The sequence below is a fragment of the Haliotis cracherodii genome, unplaced genomic scaffold (genome assembly GCF_022045235.1).
Source record: "Haliotis cracherodii isolate W230 unplaced genomic scaffold, xgHalCrac1.p SCAF_1, whole genome shotgun sequence".
Taxonomy (NCBI): domain Eukaryota; kingdom Metazoa; phylum Mollusca; class Gastropoda; order Lepetellida; family Haliotidae; genus Haliotis; species Haliotis cracherodii.
The window spans coordinates 29,401,724-29,413,908 of record NW_027266264.1 but is presented as its reverse complement, the minus strand read 5'-3'; positions in this window follow the sequence as shown (position 1 = coordinate 29,413,908).

Here is a 12,185-nt window from a genome sequence, read left to right as displayed (position 1 = left end):
GCCACGACAAAATAACAGAGGAACAGTTATACAGTACACGACAAAATAACACAGAAACAGTTATATCAGACACGACAAAATAACAGAAAACCAATAATACCAGACACGGCAGAAAAACAGAGAAACAGTTAAACCAGACACGACAAAATAACAGAAAACCAGTAATACAAGACACGGCAGAATAACAGATGAACAGTTATACCAGACATGACAAAATTACAGAAAACCAGTTATACCAGACACGATAAAATAACAGGGAAACAGAAATACCAGACACGACAAAATAACAGAGGAACAGTTATAGAGTACACGACAAAATAACAGAGGAACAGTTATATCAGACACGACAAAATAACAGAAAACCAGTAATACCAGACACGACAAAATAACAGAGGAACAGAAATACAAAACACGGCAGAATAACAGAGGAACAGGTATACAGTACACGACAAAATAACACAGGAACAGTTATACAGTACACGAAAAAATAAAAGGGGAACAGTTATATCAGACACGACAAAATAACAGAAAACCAGTAATACCAGACATGGCAGAATAACACAGGAACAGTTATACCATACACGACAAAATAACAGAGAAACAGTTATATCAGACACGATAAAATAACAGGAAACCAGTAATACCAGACACGGCAGAATAACAGAGGAACAGTTATACCAGACACGACAAAATAACAGAAAACCAGTTATACCAGACACGACAAAATAACAGGGAAACAGAAATACCAGACACGACAAAATAACAGAGGAACAGTTATACAGTACATGACAAAATAACAGAGGAACAGTTATATCAGACACGACAAAATAACAGGAAACCAGTTATACCAGACACGACAAAATAACAGGGAAACAGAAATACCAGACACGACAAAATAACAGAGGAACAGTTATACAGTACATGACAAAATAACAGAGGAACAGTTATACCAGACACGACAAAATAACAGAAAACCAGTTATACCAGACACGACAAAATAACAGGGAAACAGAAATACCAGACACGACAAAATAACAGAGGAACAGTTATACAGTACATGACAAAATAACAGAGGAACAGTTATACCAGACACGACAAAATAACAGAAAACCAGTTATACCAGACACGGCAGAATAACACAGGAACAGTTATACCAGCCACGACAAAATAACAGAGGAACAGTTATACAGTACACGACAAAATAACAGAGAAACAGTTATACCAGACACGACAAAATAACAGGAAACCAGTAATACCAGACACGGCAGAATAACAGAGGAACAGTTATACCAGACACGACAAAATAACAGAAAACCAGTTATACCAGACACGACAAAATAACAGGGAAACAGAAATACCAGACACGACAAAATAACAGAGGAACAGTTATACAGTACATGACAAAATAACAGAGGAACAGTTATATCAGACACGACAAAATAACAGAAAACCAGTAATACCAGACACGGCAGAATAACAGAGGAACAGTTATACAGTACACGACAAAATAACAGAGAAACAGTAATACCAGACACGGCAGAATAACAGAGGAACAGAAATACAAGACACGGCAGAATAACAGAGGAACAGTTATACAGTACACGACAAAATAACACAGGAACAGTTATACAGTACACGACAAAATAACACAGGAACAGTTATATCAGACACGACAAAATAACAGAAAACCAGTAATACCAGACACGGCAGAATAACAAAGAAACAAAGACACAATATAAATAACTGATAAACAGTTACAACAGACAACGTAAGTAACGGACAAACAGTTGTCCCAGACACAAGATTAATAACAGACACGTTTATAACAGACGCAACATAAATAACCGGACAGGTTTCACTCACAAACAGTTATAACAGACAACATAAATAACGGGCAGTTATAACAGATAACATAAGTAACTCACAAACAGTTATAACAGACAACATAGATAACGGACAGTTATAACAGACAACATAGATAAAGGACAGTTATAACAGATAACATAAGTAACTCACAAACAGTTATAACAGACAACATAAATAACTAACAGTTATAACAGATAACATAAATAACGGGCAGTTATATCAGACAACATATATAACGGACAGTTATAACAGACAACATAGATAACGGACAGTTATAACAGACAACATAGATAACGGACAGTTATAACAGACAACATAAGTAACTCACAAACAGTTATAACAGACAACATAAATAACTGACAGTTATAACATACAACAGTGACTGAAAAAGATAGGATTAAAGAAAACGAAATCAATGTATATTATTGGAAAGTCTGGCTTCTAATCCAAGCAAATTTAGTCTATTGTGATGTTTTTAAGAATTCCTTTGGAATTTCTTAATAACGTTTAGTCCATCTGATGGAAACAAAATAAATGAAATATTTTGGTGTTTTGTAAAGTGAAAATTTCAGTCCTTACACACTCACTGATTTTACACATTGATTGTACCATTGCATTGTCGCTGTCAGTGTACATGCTTAGCACACTGGTGTTACCGCTTTCGGTATATGCAAGCTTGACACACTTGTGTTGTCGGTATATGCAAGCTTGACGCAATTCTTTCATTGATATAAGTTTACAAGCTTGTCAAAGTCCTCTAGTTGCAACAAGTATATAAGCTTGCCTAAGTTCTGGGGTTTCTTACACATAAACTTTCTCAAATCGTCCTACAAGAACCGCACGATAAGAACCGAGAAGAAGTTGAGATCCAATACAAAAGGGTACATAATTGCATTCAGGGAACAATTAACAATCTTTTCCTGCAAAAGTACAAGCCTGTTGTAGGTAAACTGCATCGAGTCTATAAAAGCGCGACATTCAAACTATGAGGTTGGGCGACGTCGTAACGTAATGTGCGGATCAAGGTGCTTTCTATGGTGTAAAGCCGTTGTCCGAGTGATGTGAAATGTGAATATTAGACTTGACTGGGTCAAATAAAAGGATGAAGAGGGCGTATTTAAGCTGCAATTTCCGTATGTTTGTCTAAGTTATTTAAATCGGATTGTGGCATGTAGCCTCGAGTGTAGGTCAAGTAATGTGTCACAGTAATTACCATTTGCCAGCGTTACTGGAGTAAATAGAGGCGGAGGCACAATCAGAGAGAGGAGCGGAGTCCACCCCATAGAGGATATAGAGTAGAAATATAATGAATCAAAACGCCAAAAAATAGCCTCGGAGTTTGCTGGTGTGTGGTATCACCCGAGCTCATTCAAACAGCATCCGTGATGAATTACAGTAGCAATGGTAATGGGCCAGTCTCTCTGGGTTAGGGACCTGATCTGTCATACTGGGAAAGAGTGAAATAAAATGTGAGAAAGTGATTTAGAAAGCCGGCTACTTGGTCGGTAATAGGGTGTATTTAGAGAGAGCGACTCGGGGGACTCGGCCATTGTAAACAGTGCTAATGAATCGTAGCGACTGTGAAAGAGGACGTGTCGAGAAATGAAATGAACACAATCGCCTCGCGCCAGACCGGACAATGAAACCGCGACTCGCTAAGCTTTCGGCGGCCGCTTGGGCAAAAATTACAGTATCTCGAATATCAATATATCAATTAGACTAATATTAAAGTTTCCAAATGTTGTGTGTGATTGCTACTCTCCGTGCACATGAAATCAATTTGTCTCTCCCGTATCCATCTTGGGTTGGTCGGCGTTTGATCGCGGGGCACAGAGGGGCGCTCTATAAAGACGAACCGGTCTGAAGGGGGACACAAGTCACGTTTTGGGAGTCCGGCAAATTTGGTCTGGGCTGTTCAGCACGAATTTAGCTCCTCCATTTAATATCGTCCTCCCAATGATTGTATAATGTATTAGAGGATGTCTCGGGCCTGGGGGACCAGCGCCCTCCGACAGAATATGGGTTTCCTTTCACGGACTGATTAGAGATGCGCCTGTAGAAACAGTTCGCTTGGCGTTCTGATCAGACAAACTTCTATTACTCGCTATCAAAAAGCGGTTCATCACCAAGCGGCCTCAACATATGTTAATAAGGGTTCCAACTGGAAATATAATCACGCAGTGACATTAAAGCGTTTGTAGTTTAGGGGTTGAGGCACAACTGTCGAAACGTTTTGTTTTCCTTCCTAATTTACATAATACTATTTGATTTGTATTTTTCTGGCATATGTTACTTTTAAAATAAAGAGGTTTCCTGATTCCGATCAATAACGCATTCACGGCTATATAACCATATTATTCGACATTGGCCATTTCATTTTTAAGCAAACAATTGAGTGAATGTTCAATGAGAGATATCACAATTTGTCAGTCTGTTTTTCAGAGACAAGGGTGTGCACCTGCCGTTGAGGGGCTTGGCGGATATGTGCTTACAAATGATTCATTTCAGGCGTGTGAAAGTAACCGCGTCCTGTAAATTCTACTGTAAGCATTACATGTCTCTTGCTGGTTTTACTCCAGTCTTATATTTCACTTGATCAGTGTGATGTATACAGTGTACGTAATTTGGTATATTGTCTTCTCGTCTTTTGTAACCCTAAACGCGAGGCTCACTAAATATTTATGTAAATTGCATAACATTATTTTGTGAGGTGAAGAGACTCTGATGAAATAGGTCTTATTTAGAGCAGTGCGACATTATCAACCGATGTTTTTTTTTAATCTTAAATTGTAGCATATATTTAGCACTTTTATATTAATAAGTATGTTGGGGGTGTACCAGGCACATGTCAGCAGATTTTTCCCCGCATGTACCACATTTGTAGTGGAGCTACACCGTGAAACATTTCTTAAAGACAAGAGACAAGACATTCGGTATTCGGTATAAGGCCTTTGGCCCAAAACACAGACAGCTTTAATATTTGTGCATACGCATTTACAAACATGTATCCTATTTTCAGATTCTTTCTTTCTTTTTTTATTTTCTAGCATTGATAATTTTATAAACATAATACAGAAATGAACCAATGTTATAGATGACTTCCTGGTTTTCATTTTGAAAAAGACTCGAGAAACATTTCTTTAAAGCTATCACGAAAAGAGAAATAGACCGATTTCTTGAAAAATGCTAATACCCTTCAAGGGGCGTGTTTGTTTGACTATTCAGTCCTATTGAAGTAATAGATCTACTTTAACATAGCGCAATTGACGTGAATTAACCTGTGGTCAAATAAACATTTCCTCAAAGATATCTCATTACCATGGCTCATCAGTGGCGGGTAAGTGTGGTGATCGACCACACAAACACGCGATAATTGGAGAATATGTCATCACAGGCGAACATTTATGGATTATCTGCCCCTAGTGAAATTAGCGTTCACGTTTAACATTGATTTCACACGGGGCATAATGTGTGGTTGCACTTTTACATCTATTACGTTAAATAGCAATACGATACCGAGTTCGACTGAGAGTTTTTGACCATTCGCGCGATTATCATACTTTTTTCGTAAAGGGTATATGTACTTGTGTTTATGTTAAAGAAATTAAGTTCGAACAGCTGTTCCACATACCCCGAAGATAACAAAAAATAAAGCTGACGCTTAAAACCCCATCCCGCCATCTTGTGCGGGGTAATATTTTAATTACAACTGGGCAGTGTCTTCCAATGTCCGAAGTTAGTGACCCCTGACTTTTGTGGTCTCGGTGACATATGGAACATGGCGGGCAGGTTGCCTGGAAATGTGAAGACATGGTGGCAACACGGGCGCATGAAAGGAAGGCAGCATAAACAAAGAGATGATCACGCTACGCCTGAAGCATTGGTCAAGCTAGAGACCAAGACGATTAGCAGCGATTTGATTGAGGCTAAATTGCCACAAATTGATTTGATTACCGTAAGCGGCTTCCATCGCCATGTAGTCAAGGCTGGACTGATTCCGTCAAGAAAATCGGATTTCCAACGCGGGGAAAAACAATGGGATGAATTCTAGGTCTCTCCTTATCCCTTTTCACCCATCACCTGGTGGGCGAAGGCTTGATTGATGAAGCGGTAGAACATCAAAGACCTGCATTATTCAAGGTGAGAGAAAGGTGATTGTCTGATTTATTTTAAATCTGAAGTGAAAGTTTTGATCAAGGAGATGTGGTTGCTTTTGTTTCCGCGTAAGACCCGTCAGCCTCCGAGGACAATCCCTTACCTGGAGTTCAGAAAGGGGGGAAATTATCTAGTTATAGGATTGCAACACTCCAGCAAAATAATAAAGACAAAAGAATTTATCCTAAATTAATGGCAAGCATTATCTTTACCTGGCATCTCGTTTATAACCGTTAAATAGTCATGTTGGTTTTTCTGCTAATGCGGCATTACGTCGAGGTTGTTGGTGATGCTAAACGTGCAAGCTTATAACAAACAACCACAGCGCCCTCTAGTGGTGGCCCATACAGAATTAAGCAGTTGGTGACGAGCGTTGCCGCTCCCTTGCAAGTGATGATGCATTGGTCGCGAGGGACCAGTTCAATCTTGCTTTTGTTTCATAGTCTGATAAGACAAGTAGGTTCCAAGTTAATATTTCTGATGAATCTATTGTCAAATGATTCATCAAAAAAACAACATGGTTGTATTATTGTCGTATCATATTGTTTTTCACAGAAAGTAATTATGTAATACTATTGCAGCCACAAGAGGATGCGAATCATTCAAAGGATGTTACTCTTCATCAGTTCGATATGAAAAACATTTACATTGATGTATATAAATATTTACAATTATATGAATCTAACTATCTCTGCGTGTCATGTCGTGACGTTATCTATTTTCACACAGTACGAGTACATTACTCACGTATTCCTCAAACGTATTTAACCTGCTGTCTTGAGGATATCTCGTTAATGTTTTATGCAAGTTACTTAAGCAAGCTTTCTCGGTTGTCTAATCAAGTAATTTAGCATTCTTATTTATCGAGTTGTTTAAGTGCCTATTATTCAACTCACTTTTTTGAGAGCGACGCGTTTCAAGAAAGCAACATCGACATCACAGTACCTCAACGGCTGCTTTCAAGTTGATGCCTTTAAACCACTTCAACCGTTAGTTCTCTTTCTTTATCCCTAAAATCGATACGTTTAACACATGCCTGCACGCCACGTACTGGTAACACACACACAAATATATATATTTATATATACACACACACTAGTTCGTGATCAAAACACAGAGGAGGTAAAAACATGGACATGTTTTATTAATGTATGTCGCATTGTACAAACGTTCTAATGTATATAACGGTTCATTTAGTTTTTAAAAAAGAGACATTTACCACCTTTACTGATGAGAAATGCAAGTGGGCAAATTAGCACGACACGAATAAAGTCATTCTAACCATAATCAATTAGTTTTAAAGAAATACGTGTAAAAACTGACGAAACAATAATAGGTTATACCAGGATTGTCCGCAACGACCCCGTCAAGTCGTTATTAATAAATAACAAGCCGAGGCTATCAGGTGGTAAACTGTCTTCACTTCGAAGGTTGCGTGACTCTCACCATCATACGTCACCGGAACAGCTTGAGTGCACGTGACACGTGCACGAGACTTCACGTGGGAAATACTAGTATTTTCCGCACGACTGATTTTGTGTACAAATCTTTAACGGCACACACACCTGTAAATGACACCAGGCTCTCAAAAGTGTTAACAATGGACAGGCAGTTGGTATATTGATAAAAATTCAATTTCATGCGAAACACTTATGAAAGGTGAGGCTTGTTGGCCAACTATAACACACAGTCAATAGGCTGAGGCGTAACATTGCGCAGCACAGATAACAAATCAGTCATAATTAATGTTGTTGCGCCGGAGCGGTCTAAGATACCGTGTTCTGCATCGTTGCTCATAATTATCACAGAATAGAAAATCCAGCTGACCTTGAATAGAATCAGCGACATTTTCTTTTATTTTGTGGTCATGGTGACTGACCACACTCGCGTTTTCGTATGCTCCAAATGATGTTAACACCGTGATACAAATACAGACATTTTACCGCATATAATGTATGGGCTGCGCACAGTGAATAGTTATGAGCATTACGTTGGAGGGTTATACCGCTGTGGATCATAGTAGAGTTGGTAACGTTATAGCGAGATGGAGCGTGAAGTGTACGTATGGGATGCATTGATTGTACCCAGACAGACACAGACAGACAGACAGACAGACAGACAGATAGACAGATAATTTATTTGAGTCTCACCTTGAACATATATTATTTACAGATGATACATACAGTGTTATCTTCAGACTCAGAGGAAGTATCTGTATGCACGGTTCTACGATGTTTTTACAATTGATCTAAAGACTAATACTTGAACACCAAATATTTAAGTAATCAAGCATACTCTGCAGGCCCACTCCATTCTCGGGAAAGGAAAGAGGGCATCTGCATGTAATAAAATACCTATAATCTCATCTTCATATCAAACGCCAAATAATATACTCTTCATGGTCACAGCCAAGTCATTGATAAATGTTGAAAAGTAAGGGAGGTAAAAGACATCCCTGCGTTACACTACTGTTTACCCCGGACTAGTCTTTAACCCTGTAATTACTCAACTGTACACATTTCTATATATAGCGTACACAACATGTAGCTATTTACCTTGCAAACCAAGATCCTCAAACTTACGTCCAAGAATTGTCCTGTCAACAGAGTCGTGTGCATTTTAAAAATCTATAAATGCACAGTACGTGGAAAGTTTCTTTTTTTTTCTGACATCTACAATACTTGTTAGAGTCGAAATATGGTCCACCGTGGTTCGTCCTTTACGGAAGCCACTTTGTTCTTCAGCTGTTAGTAAACTCTCTTCTGTCAGCGTGGTGAGTACAACACTGTAATACCTCGAACTCCAACGCCGGATAAGAGGTGTCGCAAAGACACGTCAACGTATTGTTCAGACATCAGTAATTTGTGACCGTCAACTTACAACACTCTATAACGCAACTTATACAGATTATTAAACTAATAAGCATTGTTTGTTTGTTGTTTAACGCGAACTCAATAGTCCAGCAATATGACGACGGCCTGGACCAGGCAACCAAGTGGTCGATATTGCGAGCATGGACCCACGTCGTCGGTGTACACTGACATGCAACAACTAAGTCACCAGTCATCACCCGATCCAGCAATCGCCTCTTACGGTCAGCATATAGATTACTGGGGAACAATTCTAACCCTGATTCATCAAGGGAATAACATCGGCAGTATGATTTAATACTATGTCATAACACATATTTTATCCCAACAAGAAAGACCGCACAATATTACTAGAAATTTATAACATTTATGCGTGAATGTCTCCCAGAGAGCGGGTACTTCATGTGATTAATTGATAATTAAGTGTTTAATTGTCATGTCAGTAAATACGAGTAGATTAGAGATTATATCTTTTTGGATTAGAATAGTAAGATAATACCCATGATACGTGAAATCGCTTATATAAGAAAAAGATAGTTATCTTCACAGACTTCATACGTTTATTTAATACTGGCACAGGTTTGATTGGTTATTGTGGAAGGAAGTAGTCATCAGCGACTACTCAACTTCGACAAGTATACGTTTGTTTATTTGTTGTTTAACGCCGCACTCAGCAATATTCCAACTGCATGACGGCGGTTGGTAAATAAGTCTGGACCAGACAATCCAGTGACTGCCATCCTGAGCGTCGATCCACGCAATTGGAATACGATGACATGCATCAACCAAGTCAGCGAGCCTGACCACCCGATCCCTTTAGTCGCCTCTATAATGACATGCATAGTCGCCTTTTACGGCAAACATGGGTTGCTGAAGACCTGCTCTACCCATGATCTTCACGGATCGACAAGTATACGTGTATATGTACCAATGTACAAATATACATTACAATGTATATTTATGTTCTTAGTTGATGGCGGAGATATTAAATAAATGGAAACTCTCGGTAATGTTGATGATTATCAGTAAACATAACTGCCAAATAGTCTTGATGTACATTTAGATGAGAAAACGGTACACATTCACGGTTCAACGCACTAACTTTGCCGTCCCGGTACTATCACTCTATCCCCCCCCCCCCTCCACACACACACACACACACACACACACACACACACACACACACGAACGCACGCACAATATGTGTTTTGCTGTCCAGGGTTAATTCTTGTGCAGTTTCTTAACCAACGAAGTTAATAAATGTATCTTTATCATAACTCCATTCAAAGAAAGAAAATAACAACAACAAAAATAAGTTAAAAATTAAGAAAACATAGAAACGATAATCAAGGCAGTGATGATTAGAAGGTGGAATGTTTAATCAATACCTTCAGACGTCGAGGAAACAACGTGAAAAACTCAAGAAAAAAGCTCAATGAAGTTTCAACCAGCATCAGAAATAGTACAAAAGAAGTTGAGCAAAGTAGCCTGTCTATGGGGGCACGTTCGACCACCACCCTGCCATATGGCTTATTAAGGGTTGCACATAGCAGTGTGTGGTTGAGGGAGGGGCTAGGGGAGGCGCGACCCGGAGCACTACGGTCGGGCCTAACTCCGATATAATCACCCGTTCGCGTTACAGTGTAGCGCGCCAGTCGAAAGCGCTCCACTCGCTACTGTCGGGTGATGGTATCTGCTCAGACAGGCAGTTGGTTGGCCAGCGTTCATAACAAGGTGTTAGGCGAGCAGGTTCATTCATCGTGACAGGTGTCACAGATCCGGGAAGCGACAGGGCGACTTCTTGACGGGAGCGACCTGCAGTGAAGCGTAATTACACAGTATACACGCGAACCAGGTTGGGGCGGTTCAAGAGAACTGATTCTAAGAGTAAAATACACATGGGAATGAAAAGGCTAACTTTAAGCCTTGGTATAATTATTTGCGGGGAATGATTTTCAAAACGACTTTATCTAGTTATCGTTATGATTGTGAAGAGATTGCCATCCTGGTACACCAATATGTTCTAACAATCAATGTTTTCGTTTTCACAGACGTAAAATTCATAGATTCTGACTCAAGGGCGGATGGGTCGTGTTAACAAGTTCAGATGCGTGAATATGCATACAAATCTATAGGATAAATTAAAGCTGTTTCATAAACACCTCTTTCACAATCCTAGCAACCGTTTTCATAACGCTTTACAGACAGTTTATTGGTCGTGAAAGTCAGCCATCTCTTACTCCTTATACAGTAGACTACGTTTATAACGAACACGCATACAACGAACTGACGGGTACAACAAGCTGGTCTTTTTGCTCCCGCTCATTTCTGTATATACGTTGCATATATGCTTATAACGAACAACGGCTATAACGAACTAAATTAGCAGTCCCTTTAAGTTCGTTATAACCGTAGTTTACTGTATAAGTGTTTAGTAGAACGTCCTAGTTGTAGCAATACGTGTACAGTAAAACATGATTAATTGAAAACGAAATGCAAGGATCTGTTAACATGTGTTTTATCGGCAACCTTATCCGCCAATTTGGATTACGCATCTCTTCATAAGCATGTACGTAAGTACCATTTTCGTTGCTGTAACTCGCGGACGTATTTTGTCCTCAAGTTCTTATTAGCTTCACCTGCGTCAGATATTGGGAAAATATTTATTATTTAGTCTCTTTCGAGAGAAGAATATCCGCCGTGGTCGTTAATTCATTACACATAATTCTTTACTGGCGTGAATTTTCATATGATACCATATAGTAATGCAGTTAGGACATTTGAAAAACCGATAGTACCTTATATAAAAGCCGATGACTTACATCTATCGTCCCCTTACGGTCAAGATGTACATATTTTATGCATGGTTACAAACGGTAGACATACAAACATATATTATTCATTTTAAGTTAAAGAATCATGATTAATTGAATTGCATATGTGGTAACAGTAGATATTCCAGGGAGGTGTAATTATGAGGACATTGCGCTTTAGTCTTTGCATACTTTACATTTGCAAGTGAAGGTGGATGGATTATAGAATTAAACATGGATAAAAGTACATTGATTTCCAATTGCAATTTTTCTTACGGTACACATACCGAGAATCAGATATTCCAACGTAGTTGCTCATTGATACGTCAACGGAAGGGGTGCCAAGGAACCCAGTTTGGAAATTCAAATGTTCAAGTTTGAAACTTGTTCATATGTTCATATGACTGACTCATTTTTATCTTGCACCTTGGCATGTGTTTGTGTGGTCGATCACCTCACTTACCCGCCACTGATGAGCCAC